Genomic DNA, 23,037 nt, shown 5'->3' with positions numbered 1-23,037 from the left:
ATTCTTAACCAGGCTCAATCTTCCTGGTCGCACATGTTTTCCTTTCCTCCCCCTTGTTTTCTCCTACTTCTCTCAACATTTGCTGCCCCCCCCCCCCACTTCCCCTGAGCTCTGGGGAACTTGTCCCTTACCAGTTCTGTGAGGGACTTTATATGAATCTCTTAGAATACACCTTGTATCCTAGATCCTCTAGTGGTGTGAATTATAGGCTGGTGATCCTTTTATCTAGGTCTAAAATCCATACATGAGTGAGTACATACTGTGCTCCTCTTTTTGTGACTGGGTTACCTCATTCAGGATGGTTTCTTCAAGTGCCATCCACTTGCCTGCGAATTTCAAGATACCATTATTTTTTTTCTGCAGAGTAGTATTCCATTTTGTAGATGTGCCACATCTTCATTAACCATTCTTCAATTGAGGGGCATCTAGGTTGCTTCCAGGTTCTTGCTATTACAAATAGTGCTGTTATGAACGTAGTTGAACGGATGTATTTGTCACATGGATGTGAATCCTTTGGGTATATGCCTAAGAGGGGGATTGCCGGGTCCTGTGGTAAACTAATTCCCATTTTCCTGAGGAACTGCCATACTGATCTCCAAAAATGGCTGTATGAGTTTGCATTCCCAAGAGCAGTGGAGGAGTGTTCCCATTTCTCCACATCCTCTCCAACAAGAGTCATCATTGGTGTTTGTAATTTTAGCCATTCTGGCAGGAGTAAGATGGTATCTCAAAGTCGTTTTGATTTGCATTTCCCTGATAGCTAAAGATGTGGAGCATTTTCTTAAGTGTCTTTCAGCCTTTTTGATTTCCTCTATTGAGAATTCTCTCTTCTGTTCTATACCCCATTTTTAAAATAGGGTTATTTGGTGTTTTGTTGACTAGTTTCTTGAGTTCTTTGTATATTTTGGAGATCAGCCCTTTGTCAGATGTAGGATTAGTAAACATCTTTTCCCAGCCTGTGGGCTGCCATTTGGTCTTGTCCACTGTGTCCTTTGCCTTACAGAAGCTTCTAAGTTTGAAGAGGTCCCATTTATTAATTGTTGCTCTCAGTGTCTGTGCCCCTGGAGTTATGTTCAGGAAGCAGTCTCCTATACCAATTTGTTCAAGGGTACCTCCTACTTTCTCTTCTAAGAGGTTCAATGTGGCTGGATTGATGTTGAGGTCTTTGATCCATTTGGACTTGAGTTTTATGCATGGAGGCAGACATGGGTCTATCTGCAGTCTTCTACCCTCATCCAATTTTGCCAGCACCATTTGTTGAAGATGGTGTCTTCGCCCCATTGTATAATTTTAGCTGTTTTGTCGAAAATCAGGTGTTCATAGGTGTGTGGGTTAATGTCAGGATTTTCAATTCGATTCCATTGGTTTACCTGTCTATTTTTATGCCAATACCAGGCTGTTTTCAGAACTATAGCTCTGTAGTAGAGCTTAAAGTCAGGAATGGTGATGCCTCGTGAAGTTCTTTTATTGTATAGGGTTGTTTTGGTTATCCTGGGTCTTTTGTTTTTCCATATAAAGTTTATTATTATCCTTTCAAGGTCAGTGAAGAATTGTGTTGGGATTTTAATGGGGATTGCATTGAATCTGTAGATTGCTTTTGGCAAGATTGCCATTTTTACTATGTTTATCCTACCTATCCAATAGCATGGGAGATCTTTCCATTTTCCGGTATCTTCTTTAATTTCTTTCTTTAGAGCCACAAAGTTCTTATTATATAGGTCTTTTACTTGTTTGGTAAGTGTTACACCAAGATATGTTATGTTGCTTGTGGCTATTGTAAAGGGTGATGTTTCTCTGATTTCTTTCTCTGTCTCTTTGTCATCTGAAAAAAGTAGGGCTACTGATTTTTTTCAGTTTGTCTTCTATCCTGCTAGTTTGCTGAAGGTGTTTATCAGCTGTAGGAGTTCCCTGGTAGAGTTTATTGGGTCGCTTATGTGAACTATCATATCATCTGCAAATAGAGACAGTTTGACTTCTTCCTTTCCAATTTGGATCCCCTTGATCTCCTTTTGTTGTCTTATAGCATTAGCTAGAACTTCTAGTATGATATTGAAGAGATCTGGAGAGAGAGGTCAGCCTTGTCTTGTTCCTGATTTTTGAGGAATTGGCTTAAGTTTCTCTCCATTCTGTTTGATGTTCCTGTTATCCCTGACCTCTCCAAGACCTTTATCATGAAAGGGTGTTGAATTTTGTCGAAGGCTTTTTCCGCATCTAAGGAGATAATCATATGGTTTTTCTTTTTCTGTTTATTTATATGGTGGATCACATTGATACATTTTCTTATGTTAATCCATCCCTGCAACCCAGGGATGACACCTACTTGGTCATGGTGGATGATTTCTCTGATGTATTTTTGAATTTGAGTGCCAGTATTTTATTGAGTATTTTTGCATCGATATTCATCAGGGATATTGATCTGTAGTTTTCTTTCTTAGTTGTGTCTTTGTGAGGCTTGGGTACCAAGGTTATTGTGGCCTCATAAAAAGAGTTTGGCAATGACCTTTTGTTTCTATCTTGTGGAACAGTTTGAGGAGTAGTGGTATTAGTTCTTCTTTGAATGTCTGGTAGAATTCTGCACTGAATCCATATGGCCCTGGATTTTTTTTTTTTTTTTTTTTTTTTTTTTTAGAAGGCTTTCGATGACTGCTTCTATTTCATTGCAGGTTATAGGTCTATTTAAGTTGTTTGTCTGTTCTTGATTTAATTTTGGTAAGTGATAGTTATCCAGAAATTTGTCCATTTCCTTTGAATTTTCAATTTTTGTTGAATACAGATTTTCAAAATATGACCTGAGAATTGTCTGGATTTCCTCTGTGTCTGTTGTTATGTTCCCTGTTTTATTTCTGATTTTGTTAATTGGCATGTTCTCTGTCTGCTTTTTCGTTAATTTGGATAAAGGTTTGTCTATCTTTTTGATTTTCTCAAAAAACCAACTCTTCGTCGCATTGATTTTTTGTGTTGTTTTCCTGGTTTCTATTTTGTTGATTTCAGCCCTCAAGTTGATTATTTGCTGGCATCTACTCCTAAGGTGTGAATTCGCTTCTCTCTGTTCTAAGGCTTTCAGTTGCACTGTTAATTCTCTTATGTGACTATCCTCTGTTTTCTTCATATGGGCACTTAGTGCAATGAACTTCCTTGGTAGCACTGCTTTCAAGGTGTCCCATAAGTTCAGGTATGTTGTGTCTTCATTCTCGTTGAATATCAGAAAGTCCTTAATTCCTTTCTTTATTTCTTCTTTGATCCAGGAGTGGTGCAATTGCACATTGTTCAGTTTGCAGGTTTTCTGCTATTTGTGTTGTTGTAGAATTCCAATTTTAAAGCATGGTGATCTGATAAGATACAGGGGACTCTTTCTATTATTCTCTTGCATCTGTTGAGGTTTGTTATGCCACCTAGTATGTGGTCGATTTTAGAGAAGGTTCCATGTGGAGCAGAGAAGAAGGTATATTCTTTTGTCTTTGGAGGGAATGTTCTATAGATGTCTGTTAACCCCAGTTGAGAGATAACTTCTGTTAGTTCCTTTGTTTCTTTGTTGAGTTTCTGATTTGTGGTCCTGTATAGTGTTGAGAGTGGTGTATTGAAGTCTCCCACTATAAGTGTGTGAGGTTTTATATGAGGTTTGAGTTTTAGTAGTGTGTCTTTTATGAATGTGGGTGACTTTGTATTGGGGGCATATATGTTCAGAACTGAGACTTTGTGTTGATGGATTTCTCCTTTGATGAATATGAAATGACCGTCTTCATCTCTTTTGATTAATTTTGGTTTGAAGTCTAACTTGTTAGATATTAGGATAGCTATGCTTGCTTGCTTCTTATTTTCATTTGATTGGAAAATCTTTTCCCAACCCTTTACCCTGAGGTAATGTCTATCTTTGAAGCTTAGATGTGTTTCTTGTATGTAGCAGAAGGATGGATTCTGTCTTCGTATCCATTCTGTGTCTTTTTATAGGTGAGTTAAGACCATTAATGTTGAGGGTGAGTAAGGACCATTGATTGTTGATGCTTGTTTGATTTAGGTTTGTTGTTGGCAGTGGTATTGTGAATATATTAGTTCTGCTTTACCCTTGGTAGTTGGATTATCTGTTGCCGACATTTTTGTGGGCATAGTTACCTCCCTTGGGTTGGAGTTTTCCTTCCAATACTTTCTGTAGGGCTGGATTTGTAGTTACGTATTGGGAAAAATCTGGTTTTGTCATTAAATATCTTGTTTTCTCAATCTATAGTGATTGAGAGTTTTGCTGGATATAGTAGCCTAGGCTGGCATCCGTGTACTCTTAATACTTTTAGAACATCTATCCAGAACCTTCTGGCCTTGAGGGTTTCCATGGAGAAGTCAGGTGGTGTAATTTTGATAGGTCTGCCTTTATATGTTATCTGTCCTTTTTCCTTTGCTACTCTTAATATTCTTTCTTTTTTCTTTATGCTAGGTGTCTTGATTATTATATGTCGAGGTGTCTTTTTTCTTTAGTCCAGCTTATTTGGGGTTCAGTATTCTTCTTGTACTTTCATGGGCATGTCCTTCTTCATATTGGGAAAGTTTTCCTCGATGATTTTGTTGAATATGTTTTCGGCACCTTTGAGCTGTGCTTCCTCACCTTCCTCTATGCCTATTATTCTTAGGTTTGCTTTTCACGGTGTTCCACATTTCCTGGATGTTTTGTGTTAAGGATTTGTTGGATTCATGATTTTCTTTGGTTGATGAATCTATTTCTTCTAGTTTATCTTCTGTGCCTGAGATTCTCTCTTCCATCTCTTGAATTCTGTTGGTTATGCTTGTGTCTGTAGTTCCCAATTTTTTTGCCCAGCATTCCTTCGGTTTGTGTTGCCTTTATTTTCTCTATTTCAATTTTTAATTCTTGAACCGTTTCCTTCACCTGCTTAATTGTTTTTTCTTAGCTTTCTGTACTATCCTTAAGGAATTTGTTCATTTTTTTCCACTTTTTTCCCCCCTCCATTTCTTTAAGGGATTTTCTCACATCTTCTTTGAGGGCCTTTATCATTTTTATGATGGTAATTTTTAAGTCGTACCCTTCTGCTTCCTCTGCTTTGTTGTTGTGTTCCGTTCTAGTTGGTGTAGATTCCCTAGATTCTGGTGGTGTCATGCTTGTCTTTCTGTTGTTAGGTGTTCTCTTGTATTGCCATCTTCCCATAGCTTCTTCCAGTAGGTGTTGGTGGGGTCTCCCCTTCTCTCTATGGTACTTCCCTGGTGGGCTTATGAGGGTCTGATATTCAATATCTGTAGCTCTGTGTGGTCCAAGCTCTCTAGGAGGTTTCTCTGCAGACAGGGACCCAGGGATGGGGTCAAGGATTAGGATCCAGTAGAAGATGCCAGCAGGAACTCACAGTGGTCCCGCAGAGATAGGCAGATCTCTGGGAGGGGCCCGGGACTCCAGCAGAGGACTGGAGGTGTGGTCAGAGACCAAGCAGGTGGAAATTAAGGGTGGTCCCGCGTGGATAGTCAGGTCTCCTTTTTTCAAAGTTGCTTTGAGAAGTTTCCGAAGTAGGGTGGACTGTTGGCTCCACCCTCTGTCCCAGTGCTCAACCAGATTGGCAGGACCATGGGCAGTGTAGGGCACAGGGTAGCGGGGGCAGGCTTGGGGTGGGGATGGGTGGGGGTGTATCAGAGCTCCAAGGGTGTTCTTGATGGGGACAGGACACAGGAGCAGCAGGATCAGGAGCCAACCCAGGGAGTTCGGGGGAGGGAGGGAGAGGTTGTAGGGGAGAGGCAGCCCTGATTGGGCCCAGAGTCACCTCTGGCTAATAGCTGGTTGAAGAGGACAAAGGCTGAGCTGAAACTTGGGAAGGTTTTGCAGGATAGTCAGATCTCACTGGAAACTAGAACTCTCCAGCTGAGGCCTCTTTCTTTAGCAGAGGCCCGGTTTTGGGGGTCAAGGATCTTGCGGGCCTAAAGATGACATCTTTGCTTATGTTCCTGAATTTTTACTTTCTATTATACATTAATTTGCTAAATATCTAATGAACATTGCGACTGTAGATTGTAAGACAATCATAATTCTCTAACCATGGGATTTATTTAGGTACATGTTATATACAATAGAAAAGCAAAGTAGCTCATTGTTACTTAAGTTGTGGTAAGAACTCATAGTCGGCTGAATGATGACCACATCCTTGTCCTGGAGCTTGTGATTATGTTGACTTCCACAGTAAAATAGACATGGTAGATGAGATTTATGAAGGATATCTAATAGGAAGATTATCTAAGGCCAATGGTTCTCAACCTTCCTAATGCTGTGACCCTTTAATAAACTTCCTCATGTTGTGGTGACCTCCAACCATAAAATTATTTCATTTTGTTTTTGTAATTTTGTAATTAATTTGTAATTTTGCTACTGCTATGAATTATACTATAAATATTTGGTATGCAGTATATCTGATATATGACTCCCAAATGGGTCATGACCCATAGGCTGAGACCTTCTGTCTTAGATGATCTGGGTGTGTCCTTATAAGGACCAGGTGAGATGGTGGATTAGAAGATGTCTGCATATTAACCCTATGAAGGAGAAATGTCTGCATAAGAAATAACAATATTTCTATGAGAGAAAGAGCAGAAGAGAAAGGAAGCCAAAGTGAAATCTTCAAAATCTGTGGAGAAGAAGCTGGGAAAGCCCTCCAGTGGGTGCCTTGCCACACCTATGCTTCAAAAGAGACTGGAGTCATTGGTAGCCACCAGGGAGGGGCTGTCCCTTCCTGGACTCTGGTGCTGTAAGAATGGTGAGCTGGAGGAAGACTGACAGGGCTGAGGAGAAGCAACCATGGGTAAAGGGAAGAGAGAGATCTGGCTTTGGATACGGTGGAAGAAATGTGGTACAGAATCTGAAACAGATTCCACAAGAGTGTCTGAGAGTCAGCACCCAAGGAGATCCCACTCCCATCCTTCCCTGGAAGAGCAGCAACACAGGAATGTGAGTGATGTGCTGAACTTGGTGTGGCACATGTGGTTAGAGGTTGGTTACCCAGGGAACAACTTAAAGCTTCATTTCAAAAGCCTTGCAGCCTCATTTTGTCACTGATCATGCTGGCATGTTTTTATCCTCCAGGATTTCCAATCCCTCTTAGATTTAACAGAAGGGCTTCACATGCGCATTTGTTAGAATCAAGAGCCTCTTGAATCAAAATCTTTTTTCTCCATAAGTGATATTATCCACAACTCTCCTACTTGTTGTCCTCAAGACTTCTCAAAAGGCTTTGAGCTTATCACCCCAGCAACACAGCCCAAATACTTTAGGATGTCCTGATGCCTACTGCAGTTTATGAAAAAGATGATTCAACGAGAATTCTGCTCATGTCAAGTAAAAGATTCCTTGTTAAGAGCAGGCAGCCTATAGCCTGCCACAGGCTCCTGTTGGGTGACTTTCTGTGGCTGCCATGATCATGCAGCACTTTGTTTATGTTTTAGCTACAAAGCTGGGTGATGGAACAGATATAATCTGTCACTCTGCTAGAGAAGTCTCTAGCTCTTTGTCATATGAGTTAGTTTGAATTTTTTTAAGACTAAAACCTTTATTTTCAGAAAATTATAGACATAAAGGCAGTGCTAAGAAACAATACAGCTAAAGCTCAGGTGTTGTACTGTTTTCTAAAACCCATTCCCCCCTCATAACCATTATTGCAAAATTAGAACAGTCTTGTGAACTGGATATTTATAACTGTTGTAGAGTGGGAGGAGGGAGACAGCCAAGCTTCCTTAGTATACGTGATGCTCGACGCTGGGCTTTTTCTCCTTTCTACTGAATGGGCATGGCATTCTGACTTTCCACATAGGTACCACTGACCATATGGAGAAAGGTTTCCTTATTATTGCATGGAGGTGAATGTCCTAGCTCCCTACTGGCCTCTCTGTCCCTACTTGTGGGGGTGGATTTTGGGACACTTTGTCTTGCCAGGGTGAGATTTAGAATTCCTTACTGGCTCGTGTGGTATGTGTGTGTGTGTATGTGTGTGTGTGTGTGTGTGTGTGTGTGTGTGTGTGTGTGTGTGTGTAGCAGTTAATCTCTTGAAGTTTTATTTCTAGGATATCACTCTCCTGAACTTTTGGTTAGAGCTGAGTTTTCTGGGCTCCTGTGTAATGGCCATTGACATTTCTAGACTGCCAGATATATCATTTACAATTCAGAGACATAGGAGACCCATAGGAAATTCCAGGGACTCATTGCCATGTCATTCCTTGGGTCTTTGTGTCCATCACCACTTTTGTATTTTTGTCTGAACATTCTCATATCTCACTTATAACAATCAGGAATCTTTAGGTGCCTAAGATGGAGAAATTGGGAAATGTACTGTTCATTTTTCAAAGTGGAAATTCCAAGGTGTTATCTTTTGTCAAACATGAGCAACCCATAATCTGTGTCTTGCTGGCCTTTTTCATACTTCTTTTTATGTGCTTCATGCCTGATTAATAAAGGATATGAACTAATAGAGGTCAGCCTATATGTAAAAATAGAGCTTTGGCTTGCATCACCCTTGCCCAGAAAACCACTTATTTCCAAGAATGTGCACCAGGAAGCCAGCTCTCTATCCACAGTGACAATCCAGAAAGCTGAATGATAACTTCCGTTTGTCTACCCCTGATGGCTAGGTCTTCAGTAATACCAAAAAGCTTTCTTAATTTTGATCTTTGATGCCAATGTCATCAACCAGAAACAGCCAGTTGTGAACCTCTTACAAAGGACACTGCTCACTGCAGAAACCACTGTTTCTGCTGTGCCATGCTAACAGCCCCCTTTCCAAATCAGGGAATCCTGAAGCCATGTACCTTCTCTACTGTGAAGCATTCCTTCTTCCTTGCATGCTTTTGAGTCCTTGACAAAGTACAATGACCAAGGCTCTTGGTTTCCTTCCTTACTGTCTTTTTAGGCTATGCATTTCCTGCTCATTTTGCTAGACAGAACCAGCTTTTACTTTTTGTTTTGTTTTGAGCATAAATGTGTTAGTTTATGTCTAGATTTCCTGCCCTGTTTCATTGGACAAGGTATGTGCTTTTATGTTGGTGCTATTGCTATTCTGACTACTGTCATTTTTTTTTGTATTTAAAATAATTTGGTTTTGTCTTTTTTTTCCTTTTTTATTTAATTTTATATAACAAAGTCCAATTAAATGAAAACAAGCATTTATACACAATATTTGGGAATTTGGGCGTCGTTCTTTCCAAACTACTTCCTGCTGGAAAGGGGCGCTGTCTTGGGGGATTCAAAGAAGATTCAGATATCCTGGCTGTAGTCTGTAGGGCTGTTTTGTCCAGCTGTTTTGAATGTAGGATCAGCTTGTACTCTGTTTCAGGCTTGCTGGCGTGATCAAACCACATTAGTCTGGAAGGAATGGTTTTGTCTTTTTAATTAAAAAAATTTATACAATATATTTTGATCATGATTTTTACCTCTACCAATTTCTCCCAGATTTCCCTCCCTCCCCACCCAAATTTCTGTTCTCTCTTTTTTCAAAACAAACACCCCCCCCACACACACATACAAAATAAAACTATGATGTTTGTTCTGTGTTGGCTAACTGCTCCTGGGCATGGGTGACCCAGTGACACTTGGAGAATTGGAGAAAACCATTTTTGTCTTTGCCAATGGCTATTTCAGATAGTTTCTTGGTGGGACCCATGTCCATTTCTCCTTCTCAGTGCTAGAATCTATCTGGCTTGAACTGATTGTCTTGAGCATGGTGCCACCACCTTGTGAGTTTATATGTGATTGAGTCCTGTTGTGTCTGGAAGACACTGTTTCCTTGGAGTAATCTATTACTTCTGACTCCTCTAATCTTTCTGCCTTCTTTTTCACATGGATCCCTGAAACTTGAGAGAATAATTTAGACTGCTCAAAAGTCTTTCATTCTCTAGTTATGTGTCTGTGTTCTTCTCATCTACTGAAAGAAGAAGCTGCTCTGATGAGGGTTGGATTAGGAACAAATCTATGAGTGTGCCAGTTTGTCATTAGGGTTCATTTTATTACTGTTTCTTTAGCAGGGTAATAGTAATAGTGTTTCCCTTAGGCCCAAGATCTATCTGGTCTCAGATTCTTGGTCACTTTAGCAGTGTTAACTATGGGTTCCATTTCATTGAATGGACCTTGCATCCAATCAAAAAGTGGTTAGTTAGTTCCATAACACTATTTTGGTCCCCTCTTTTTAATGTTTCCCAGGCCTTAGAATGAGTACTGTAAGTGTTCTGCCTAGGACTGAACATTCAACTAACATTCTTAGCAAGTAGAACAGCCATGAAGCTCTGAACTCACTGCTGTTTATTACAAAGATAAGCTTCTCTGGTTAAGGCTAGAAGTAGCATTTGTCTGTCTGGGTGTTCATGGAGTAGTGGATGTGAACTGCTGTTGTTTTTACACTTGATGGTGTTTCTAGTTTGCTGGTTGCATTAACTCTGTGGCATAGAGTTAATGTGAGGAAAAACTTTACTCTGTCATTTCTTAGGCCCTTATTTTCCTGCTTTCTCTCAACTTCTTTTGTAAAATGTTCAGGGACTTTAGTTGTACTTGGCAGGAGGAATCAGTAAAAGTACACCTTTTTTTTTTGGGAAGGGGAACTTGTAGGACCTAATACATCATGATCTTCCCTTGTGGATCTACCTAGCATGCTTGCCACAGCCTGAACCTCTCATGCCTGATACTTAGAGGACAGAGCTGACATGCACTGGCCAACATTCTTCCCCCAATACAAGAACACACTTAGGCAGAACTCATTGTGTGTCAGGCTCTGCTCTGAGCACCTCACATATAGTCATGTTCAGTACTATTCTTCTATAAATGAAGGCACTCAGGCCCAAAAGGATAAAGCAACACAGTTATGGTTACTCAGATCACAGGTTGTGGAGCCTAGAGCTGGGACCAGGCAGATTGGCTCCACAGTATATCTCTAATAGCTCCACTCTTCTGCCTTCTGCTAGCCTACAGTAGAGGTCATCTAACTTGAGCATTTACAGAGTCCTCTGGAGTGCTTGAAATCACAGATTGCTTGGCATTACACTCAGGAATTCTGATTCAGTAAGTCTGTGGAGAACTCTGAGTATTGTCACATTTAGTAGGCTCCTAGAGTGTGCAAAAATGTATTTCTGGGGTTGTACTTCATGAAGCAATCATATTTCCACCATTTCCTTTACCCAGCTTTTCTCAGCTAACTGCTGACAAGCTTTTAGACCCAGAAGACATATCACCTGATTTTGACATATTCCTCATCTTTCCAGGCTCAGTTATTTCTACCAAGCTTCCAAAGCAGACTGTCTTAATCATCACAGATACCAGCTTGAGTTGAAAGTATGTGTTCATGGGTCATACTTTTATCTCACCACTCTTGAGGGCAGAGAGCTTAGTGTAGGATTAACTATAAAGTTTTGTGAGTTTTGTAACATCACATGGACTTGGGGTGACTTTTCACTTTGAACAGATGACTTACATGTTCTCATACAGTTGATCCACTTTTGAATATTACTTGGGAACTTTGCTTCATATTTGGTGTTGCATAATTTGTTTTAAAATTGGATTTATTCAGTTGAATTTTGAAATAAAATGACAATCCCTCATCTTTTCTATCCCATAAATCCCAAGATGGCAACTTTTGCATTTGTTTCTCTAAAACCCTATGCTTTCTTTCCTGTCCTCAACATTTCCTTCTTTTGCTTTTGAATAAGAGCTTTCATTTATAGGTGTTATAAGGACAAAGATGTATTTGGTTTTTATCTCTGGTTCTCAACATAAAATTTCTAAAATGTTTGCAATTTTCCAAGTAATAGCAATTGATAAGAGTGTCTGAGGTGATATATTGTTTATGATTATTGCCACTGGAGATCAAAATGCAAAGCTAGTCACAGTCATAGAGACAGGCAATGGTGATGCATGCCTTTAATTCCACCAGTCACACTAGTTAGCTATAGAAGCTGGTCAGTGGTGGTACACACTTTTAATTCCAGGACTCAGGAGACAAAGGCAGATGGATCTCTGTGAGTTCAAATCCATCCAGGGTTACATTAGAGTGAATCAGTCTAAAAAGATAAACAGTTCACACAAAGGAGTTCTCAGCACTTGGGATCCCATGCCTTTAATCCAAGCTCTAGAGTGGTATATAAGATAGGAGTAAGGCATTCAGTATTCAGTCTCAGAGATTTGTCTTTCAGCCACACTGAGGACAGGACAGTCCTTTCAGCTTGAGGTAGAAGTAAGAACTAGTAGCTGGCTGCTTTGCTTCTCTGATCTTTCTGCTTGAATCTCACTATCTGTCTTGGGGTTATATTATTCATGTTACAAGTGTCCCTACTCAGATTCCTAAACCTGGTGCTAGGAACATTGTTTCTCAGAGGTGACTCTGTAGAGATTCTGGAGATCTTCAGGATGGAGCCTGGTCATCCAGAAGACCAAACCAGTACTAGAAACCTGAACCTTTGGAGAGGAGATGAGTGGAGAATCATTTACTAATCTATGATTCTTCCAGAATAAAGCTTCCATCAAAACCTGAGCTGCAGTGTTCAGAAAACCTCTGGGGTGGTGAAAGCATCCATGTGCTTCAAGGTAGTTTAGTTCAACTGTGTGAGAATAGACGCTCTTGTGCTTTGCAACATTCCAAAGCTCACCCTCGTGACCCTTCATCTGACTGCTCATTTAAGACCTTTTATAATGTCTCTTGTGAGAAACTAGCAGACATCAGTGAATGATTTCTCAATTTCTGGGAGTCCTTATAGAAAATCACTGAACATGAAGAAAGAAGAGTGTAATTCCCACCTCATGGCTGGCCAGAAGAATGAATGGCTCAAGTTGGCAAGTGGCTTCTGAAGTGGAGTGTACTTATGGGATTAAGTCCTTAATCCTGAGGGGTTGGTGCCAATTCTGAGTGGTTATTATCAAAGTCAAAATCAGTTTCAGAAGGCTCAATTGGTGTCTGAACAATTGAACTTGTTGATCCTCAGAACACATTCTTTCCCCTCAATTTCATGTCATTAGTGTGGGAGTAAAGGAAGAGTTTTGCTTAATTTTGCTCAGTTGATTTTAGTGTCAGTAGGATGAACTGAAACAATGTTTGTTGAGGGTACAAAAGCCCTCTTTATCCAGTCTTGCCATAGGTTCAATTACCTGTGATTTCAGTGAAAATATTAACATTTTCTTTAGTGTTTCAAGATTTTCACCTAGTTTTATTAATTTATTGTTATAATTGTTCTGTTTCATTAATTATTTTTGGTCTTTGCTGTGATTAAGTTATAAGTTTAGCTTTATTATAGATATGATTATGTAGAAAAGGAGAACAGTACCAACTTTCTCTTGATATCTAGGGCCACATTTATATCCTTTTACTAGTGTATGTACTGGTGGTATGTTTACAGTTAAATTCAATTTGCTTTACAATTGCTTTCTTCTCAGTCTTAAAATTTTCCTCTATATTCTATTTTATTTGGTAATTTGTTTATGATGCACATATGGATTCTATCCTATGATCATGTAGATTCCAAGGGTTGAATTTAGGCTGTCAGGTGTCTTTTTTATTCAATTTTTTTTCATTTTACATGCCAACCCTAGTTCAACTTCCCTCCCCTTCTCCTGCCCTCACTTCCCTTCATCCATTCCTTATATGGGGTAAGGCCTCCTTTAGGGAGTTAACAAAGTCTGGCAAACCAAGTTGATACAGGACTAGGCCCTTCCCCTCTGCATCAAAGTTGATCAAGGTATCTCATTATAGGAAATGGACTCCAGAAAGCCAGTTCATGCACTTGGAATAAATCCTGGTTCCACTGCTAGAGACCCCACAAACCTATCAAGTCACACAACTGTCACCCACATGCAGAGGACCTCGTTTGGCCCTATGCATGTTCCCCAGCTTTGGTGTCTTTACTTACCAAGCCATCTCACTGAACCTGCTTCTTCTTGGTCTTGTGAATGTCAGTATCATCCCCTACTTTGGTGTCTCCTTTCCCTGACTCTGTTTTAATCTCTTGACTGTGACCTTTTTCTCACGATATATATTTCTATCTCTGTGTTTTACCTCATGTTATGTTTTGTTCCATAGATAGTCCTCTTTCACTCTATTGCTGCTAGGGTTATTTTTTCCAAGCAGTTTTGATTATGTCATTTTCAACCTTACCTCCATCTTTAAACTGAAGCCAGTTGCCATGAGAACAAGATTTCTGTTCTTCAGTGTGGTTCATAGAACCCCTGGGATCTTTGTCTTTCTCTGGGTTTAACCACTGTTGTTTCCCAGATTCCATTCTTCATCATTTGGTTTACATATGATGACCACATTTCACTTTCTTTAATAATGGATGTTATATGTTACTTAAGTATGTTTTCATGGGCCTATCTTTCTAAAAACAGTGAAACACATCCATATTATCTTCATATTTGAAGACTAGGTACCCCTACCTTCTTTCTTTCATCTTTTTTTAGTTTTATTTTTTGAGGAGGTAGAATTTGTTCAGACTCTGCAATGAAGCCTTTGAGGTTCTTTATATCATATTACTAGGGGGTTGCTGTAAAGTAATGTCCCTTAATATGGTATAGTACAGTTTTCCTGGGGTTCAGTGTGAAAATGGAAAAAGGAAATATTTTAGTCTATATATGTTTTTAACCTTCTGATCTTTGGCATTTGAACCTAATTTACTAAGTTGAGGTGATGTTATCCACTATGTGGAAGTTTTAGAGCAATTAGTGAAAAGATAAATGTGGAAATTCCCTGGCTAGCTTTTATAATGCCAGTAAATGCTATGTAGGCTGTTGAGAAGATAAGTCATCAGCAGTCTCACCCAGCTGTGAACTCTGTGAGCTATGAGAATAACTCCATAGGAAGTTATGTTCACTGGTGCAAAAGTGGCATGGACATTATGATTGTAACAACCACTTTTTAGATTTAAGTCTTGCTCCAAAGAAGGCGAATTCATGTCAGGTACTCAACTTGGCCAAGAACCCATGGCTGAGATCAATCAAATGTTGATTATTGTGTTTTCTGTAGTAGAAACCCCAGAGGAGAACTTACTACTATTATGCTAAATTAACATAGTATTAAACTGCCTTATAAACACCTATCTTTATACTCATAGGTAGTCCATTTCTCTTTGCTGTGGTTGGCAGTTGACTCAGAGATTCATAACTGAACTGCTCAGAGTACAGTGGATAAGTGGTGTGCAGTTCTCAGTCCTATTGTGACATCCCTATCATACCCCTACCCCTCAGGAGACAATGTAGAAAAGTGATCAGAAGGGTTGTTAGAGCCAGAGGTTGGGAAAGATTGCTGTAAAACAGTCTCTTTTGGGCATGAAAGGATTCCCAAACCATCATGATATAACAACATTTACATCCCCCAATTTTTTTTATATTTCTGGACACTTCTGGGTTCATTATTCTTGGCCTGAGAAGAGTTATCCAACTTACACAGTCTCTTTGTTGTTGAACTTTTAAAATAGTCTTTCTGTATAACATCGTCAACTTATTAACCTTTAGACCTGGAAAAAAATGGGACTATCCAGGCAGTCATATTTTTAGCTGTTTTCTTCTGAAGGGAACATCAATCATACAAATGTCTTTGACTCCTGTTTAGTTACTGCACCAACAATTGAGTTTAACTTTCTGAGTTAGAAGGAGATAATGGTTTCTTGGTGTAATAAAGCTGTCAAGAGGAGGGAGACTTTCATCTAACTTAATAAAAAATGTGAGTGCATTGGGTGGTAGTGCAAGGACATGGAGGAGAAAGCAACATCTGGAGAATCTAGAGACTTAAACAGTCTTTTAATTTATGGTTCCCAGAAAGATGTGTTGAGCCAGTGGCCTGGAGGCCTGAGTTCTTCCTCATCCCCAGAACTAACTTCTGGAATGACTTTGGGCAAGCTGCCTAACCTTTCCTTGATTCTTTTATTCATTCTATAGGCAACTATTCTAATACTCATCTATCTATGTATTTTTAGATAAAGTTCTGGTTTTCCAACCCTCTGTTTCTGTTTGTCTGTCTGTCTATCTTTCTATCTGTCTCTCAGTGGGGAGACAGGTATTTGTCAGATCTGGGATACTAAGAAAATTCAGTGTGAGGCCATGCTAGTTTTTTTTTCCTTTTTAGGAAAATGAGTTTATTTATGAAAGTCACCTTCAGAGACTGACTACGGACTGTTTTAGAGATAAAGAAGACACAGTTCCAAAAATTGATACTTACAGAACTTAACATATATATGAACCATACTTTTTCTGCTTAACAACAGAATCATAGGACAAAAGAGGATCTTTGCAAATACAGTCAAAGGACCTTGAGCATGTGATAAAATATCAACTACTGTAAAGTGGGTCATATTTATTGTTGAGTGACAGTCAAATATTGACAATGCAGATGGCTGATAATATTAAAGTGGAATGGAAACTGGGTTAGGGTTCAACCCACCTCCCTCAGCTATGCAAAACCTATAAGCTACTACACCGTTGACCTTGAAACACGAGGGGCTCATCATCTGCAGCATTTATTTTTACTTATATTCCATTTCTTGAAACATTTTTTTAATTGTAATTTGAGTTTTAAAGGACAGTGAATCAAAAGGTTACACACATATTATGTGCAGAGTTTTTCCACAAATATTATGTGCCCACATTGCTTCAGTGAATATGAAACTTCAGAGATCAGAGCTGGGCACAACAGTGAGTACCTTCTTCCATGGACCTTTGTGTCAAGGTAGGAGATCGGGGTCAGAGGTTTCTTTCCTGAGAATATATGGTTAATAAGCATTAAGTGCTAACCAGACGAGCCATCAGGACTTAAATTAGAAGTGGTGAAGCTCTGTAAAGGACTTCAGCCCCAAGTCTATTCTGTAATCCCTTTTCATTCATTCAGTCATTCATTTTGTGTCTATGTATGTGCACATGTTTGTGTGCGCACGTGTGTGTGTGTGTGTGTGTGTGTGTGTGTGTTTGTGTGTGCTTGTGAGTGATTCTGGTGTGATCTACTTTATTTTTAGACAGACCCTTGCATTGGCCTGGAACTCACTGAGAAGGCTAGGGTAGCTGCCTTGAACCAGAGAAATGTTCTCATCTCTCCCTCAGTGCTATCTATGATTTCAAGTGTGATTACTATACTCAGTTGTTTTTCAACAGGCATTCTTGAAATTGAATGTGTGTCTCTGTGCTGGTAAGGTAAATCCATTGTATATTGAGTCATATTTCTATTCCCTGTTTTTCATCTTTCTTGAGGCTGTTCTGCCTGCGCCACCAACATTCCTCTGTTGAAGTGAAATGTACATTTAAAATCCATTGTTCAGCCTACCCTTTTCCCAGCCTGATGCCATTTGCAAACCTACCAGCCTAGTTTCAGATCTGGAGCTATGAAAACTGTTTATTTGTGAACCCCCTTTGCCTGGTCTAGTTATAGACCCATGGTTTAGGGGGCATCTTTACCTGGTTCATTTAAACAGCTTTGCCTGGCCTAGCTCAGGTTGTAAACTCCTGCACTGGCCCAGTCTAAGAAAGGACAGATTATCACATCAGACACACAACCAAAGAAAGAAATCCACATGCCCCTTTCAATTCATAAAAACAAAACAACACGAATGGCCAAAACAGCATGTCTCCATCAAACTGATTAGTCCTATACAAGTATTCTTCAATGAAAACTACCTATATAAATACAAAGGACCTTGAGCATGTGATAAAATATCAACTACTGTAAAGTGGGTCATATTATTGTTGAGTGACAGTCAAATATTGACAATGCAGATGGCTGATAATATTAAAGTGGAATGGAAACTGGGTTAGGGTTCAACCCACCTCCCTCAGCTATGCAAAACCTATAAGCTACTACACCATTGACCTTGAAACATGAGGGGCTCATCATCTGCAGCATTTATTTTTACTTATATTCCATTTCTTGAAACATGCTTTTTTAATTGTAATTTGAATTTAAAACAGAATTTAAAAGAATAATCAGTTATAACCTTTGTCAAATAATTCAAGGAATTTAGAAAGGACATGGACAAACACTTCATTGAACTCCATCAGAATAACAATACATGCTTGAGGGACATTCAAGAAAATACATATACAGAACTGAATAAAATAATGAAGTTATTATGATTTTAAAACTGAATTCAATGGAGAGATATAAACACTAAAGAAGACACAGAGAACACAAGCTGAAATGAAGATGGAAGTGAAAGCCTCAATATCTCAATTATAAAACTTGAAGGAAAGCCTTACAAGTAAAATTAATCAAGCAGAAGATATAATATCAGGATTCAAGAATAAAATAAAGGATCTAGATGAAATGAGCAAAAAAAAAAAAAAAAAAAAAAAAAAAAAAAAAGACCACTATAGTCATAGAAGAGGGAAAGGAATCCTAGGTCAATGGCTCAGATCTTTAACAAGAAGTAAACATGCCCCCAATTAAGGAAAGACACACTTGTATAGATACAGGAAGCACACAGAACCCCAACTGGAAAGATGAAAAAGGAATATCCCATGGCATTGCATAGTCAAAACACTAAATATTCAGAACAAAGAAAAAGGATTGCAATCTTCAGGAAAAAATTAAGTCATTTATAAGGAAAAAGCCATCAGAATAGCACATGACTTCTCAATGGAAAGGCTGAAAGCCAGAAGAGCCTACAGTAATAAATTCTAAGCTCTAAAAGACCATGACTGCCAATGTAGACAACTGTAACCAGCAAAATTACCTGCCATAGTTGAAGGAAAAAGTAAAACTTCTATGATCCATGCAACCTAAAAAAATTCATGTTCAGCGATGACAGCAACAAAATGCTAAGCAGAATGCTGAAGCAATACTTAGAATTGAAGAGGGAAATAAGTACAGCCACAAGACTCTTGAAAGAAAACAAATGAAGCCATAATTTAATAAAAAACAAACCACAACTAAGAACACAAACCAGCAACAAACAACAAAATGATTCCAATCTACACTCACTTTTCAGTAATACTCTATTAATGATCTCAACTCTCTAATCAAAAGATATCAGCTAGCTGAATGGATTGAGAAACAATCTGTCTCTTGTTTACAAGAAACTCATCTTAGCCTTAAAAGTAGGCACTATTATAAAGGATGGGAGAAAGTATTCCAAGAAAATTGGATCAAGAATCAAGTAGGCATTGTGATTCTAATAGTTAACAAAATATATTTCAAATTAAAACTAATCAGAAGAGGCAAAGAGCACTTCATTCTAATCAAGGGATCAATTAATAAGGGAAATATTGCAGCACTTAACAGATATGTATTAGAACTGGTGCACTTAATTTCATAACAAAGCATATTAATAGAACTGAAGCTACAGATTAACACAAACCTAATAACAGCAAGCAGCTTCAACACTTCACTTTTTTCAATAGATAAGTCATCTAGACAAAACAAAACAAATCAAACAAAACACAGACTTCAGAATTAAATGACCTGTTATATCAAGTGGACCTAGCAGATATCTGTAGAATATTTCACCCAAACGCCAACAACTATTCATTCTACTCAGAAGAACATGCAGCTTATCTAAAATTGACCACATGCTAGGAACAAACCAAACCAAATAAATTTAGAAAGATTGAAATAACCTTATATATCCTATTTGACCATTATGCAATAAAACTTAATATCAACAACCATCAAAACTCAGGTAAAAGAAAACTCATGGAGTTCAAACATAACTCAATGATTAGTGGATCAAAGAAGAAATCAAAGTATTCCTGGAACTAAGTGAAAATGTAAATCAACAAAAACACTAGGACACATTAAAGCAAGTCTAAGAGGGAATTTTATAGCTCTAAGTACCTTTTAGACACTTAAAATATGGAAGAACACAAATAAATGACTAATGATGCAAATCAAGAATTTGGGAAAATAGAAACAAATCAAACCCAAACCTAGTAGAGGGCAAGAAGTTAGAAAAAAATCAAAGCAGAAATTAATGAACTAGAAATAAATTTCAAACCTTAAACTCTTAAAAAAAAAAAAAAAAAAAAAAGAAAAAGAAAAAGAAAAAGAAAAAAACAGGATCATTCTCAAACTTGTTCATACCCAAACCAGGTAAAGATATCACTGCTTCACCACCACCACAAAAACAAAACAAAACAAAACAAAACAAAACAAAACAAAACTATAGACCAGTATCCATGATGAACATAGAGCGGGCAATAACTTAATAAAACACTAGCAAACCTAATTCAAGTACAGATATGAAGGTCATCCACTACAATCATGTTGGCTTTATTCCAGAAATTCAGGGTGATTCAACATATATAAATTAATAAATATGACAAGCCATATATGTGAACTTAAATAGCATGCGATCATCTCAATAGGTGCAAGTTCTGGGGGTAGGACTGGAGGGAACATATCTCAACATAATAAAGGCTATTTTTGAGAACCCAATAGCCAACATTAGCCTAAATGGAGAAAAAACTTGAAGAAGTTCCTTTAAAATCAGGAACAAGACTGGTCTGCCCACTCTATTTCAATATAGTGCTGATTGCACCAGCCAGAGCAATATGACATTAAAGGGATACAATTAAGAAAAAATGAATTCATCCTTACTGGCAGATATTGTGATATTATACACCAGAAATCAGAAAACTTTTAGAAACAACAATTTCAGTAAAGTAGTATACAATCAACTTACAAAAACCCGAGGTTTTTCTGCACACCACAAACACAATGAGAAGGAAATCATGTACATACTCCCATTTACAATAAAAGTAAAGACAAAATATCTTGGAATAAGCCAAGGAAATAAAAAATATATACAATGAAAATCTCAACTATGAAGGAAGATGTTAAGAAAGGGAAATCATATAATTTCATTGTAATTAAAACCTATTTACATTTGCTCATGTTTAATTGGGATCAGAATTTTAAGTTGCACACTACCAATTGGTAGTGTAAGGTCTGTCCTCACTGTTTTGAAACAGATCTCTAAAGGATTTTCATCTTGTGAAACTGAAGCTCTGCCCATTAAAGAGCTCTCCCCTCCTGTTTGTCTTCCCTTGGCCCTTTCCACTCTGCTCTCTGTGTTGTGATGATGTATTATTTATGATCTAATAAGGCTTGCCTGAAGATGAGAGAAGCAAAATAGCCAGACCCTAGCTCTTACCTCTACCTCAGACTGAAATGGGCAATCCTATTTCCCTGAATCCTCAGATTGAATCTGATTGCATCTTTCTCCTCCAGCCATGTATTCCTCTTAGTTCTGGGATTAAAGATGTGTCATCCAAGTGCTGGGATTAAAAAGCTCTGTTTCTCTTTTAGAGTGATTCACTCTCATGTAGCCCAGGCTGGCTTTGAACTCACAGAGATCTATCTGCCTCTGTCTCTCGAGTGCTGGAATTAAAGGTGTGTGCCACCACTGCCTGTTCTCTGTGGCTGTGGCTAGCTTTGCATCCTGATCTTTAGGCAAGCTTTATTAGCTCATAAACAATATATCAACACACTGTGTGGACGAGATACTTGTTTGAAGTGGAGTCATACAATATTTGTCCTTTTGGAATGGCTTATTTCACTTAGTGTTATATATTTAAAGTCTATCCACATAGCTGGATGTGTTAGTTTTTCCTTATTAAGGCTGAAGAAATTATTCATGTATCCCATTATTTATTTACTCACCACCAGACACAGGTTGTTTCCATGTCTTAGCTGCTGGGAACAATGCTGCTATGGCCATGGACATACAAATGTCTCTTTAAGATACCAATTACACACAATGGAGTACTACTCAGCAGTAAGAAACAATGACATTCTGAAATTCACAGGCAAATGGAAAGAATTAGAAACAAACAAACAAACAAACAAAAAACATCCCGAATGAGGTAACTCAAAACCAGAAGGACAAATATAGTATGTACTCACTCATAAGTGGATACCAGACATAGAGCAAAAGATACCCAGCCTACAATCCACAACCCCAGAGAAGCCAGAACCCTCTTCCAGAAACAGATGGAAGCAGATGCAGAAATCCACATCTAACCCATGGGCCGAGATTCTGGAGTACAATCGAAGTGAGGGAGGAACAATAATAAGAACAAAGGAATCAAGACCATGATGGGGAAACCCACATAATCAGCTGACCCAAGCTAGTAAAAGATCACTGACTCAGTTCTGACAAATGGGGAAACAACATAAGACTGAACTAGACTCCCTTAATATAGGTGACAATGGTGTGACTGTGACAATATATGAAGCCACTGGCAGTGGGTCCAAGATCTAACACGAATGCACAAACTGACTTAGTGGAGCCCATTCTATATGGAGAGATACCTTGCCCAGCCTAGACACAGAGGTGTGTGGGGTGGAAAACAGCTTTAGTCCTACCTCAACGAAATGATGGGACAGACTTAGTAGACTTCCTAGGGGAGACCTTACCCTCTCTGAGGAGCAGATGAGAGGTGGGGGAGAGTAGGGATGAGGGAAGAGAGGAGGGAGGGGGAACTGGGATGAGAGGTGGGGGAGAGTAGGGGATGTGGGAGGAGAGGAGGGAGGGGGAACTGGGATTGGGATATAAAAAATAAATTAATAAAAAAATAAGGCACTATAAAAAAGATACTGATTGAAGTTTTCTTAGGTATATACCTAGAACTAGAGTTGCTGGATCATATGGTAATTCTATTTTTAATCTTTGAGCAATGCGTGTATAATTTATACTTGCTTTCTGCTCTGACTTCATCTACCCCATTTCTGACCAGTGTAAGGCCTCTCAGACCTGTCTGTACTTTTTTTCTTTTTTTGTAGGAGGATTGTGCCAGATCCATGATGCACTTAGTTTGTGCTGACCTATTCAGAGCTTAGCTTAGCCCTTCTAGAAAATCTTGGATTTGGGCACATGTACATTGTCTTTTCTGGTCCTTAGTTCATTGAGTCATAAGTTATGGTAGGTAAGTGAATGAAAGATTACCAGAAATAGTTTGGCTATCTATTAAGTGAAATAAGAGTTATTTTCTAAAAATAATGTAGAAACTCAGTAATGAAAAAGAGTCAAAGTCATCTATTACAGAAGTAGCCAGAATGCCCATGCCATCACTCTGTGGCCAGAGTGCACTACAAAACTTCTACTGATAACTTACTTCATTAC

This window comes from Phodopus roborovskii, unplaced genomic scaffold, assembly GCF_943737965.1.
Source record: "Phodopus roborovskii unplaced genomic scaffold, PHOROB, whole genome shotgun sequence".
NCBI lineage: Eukaryota > Metazoa > Chordata > Mammalia > Rodentia > Cricetidae > Phodopus > Phodopus roborovskii.
This window is presented reverse-complemented; position numbering follows the sequence as displayed.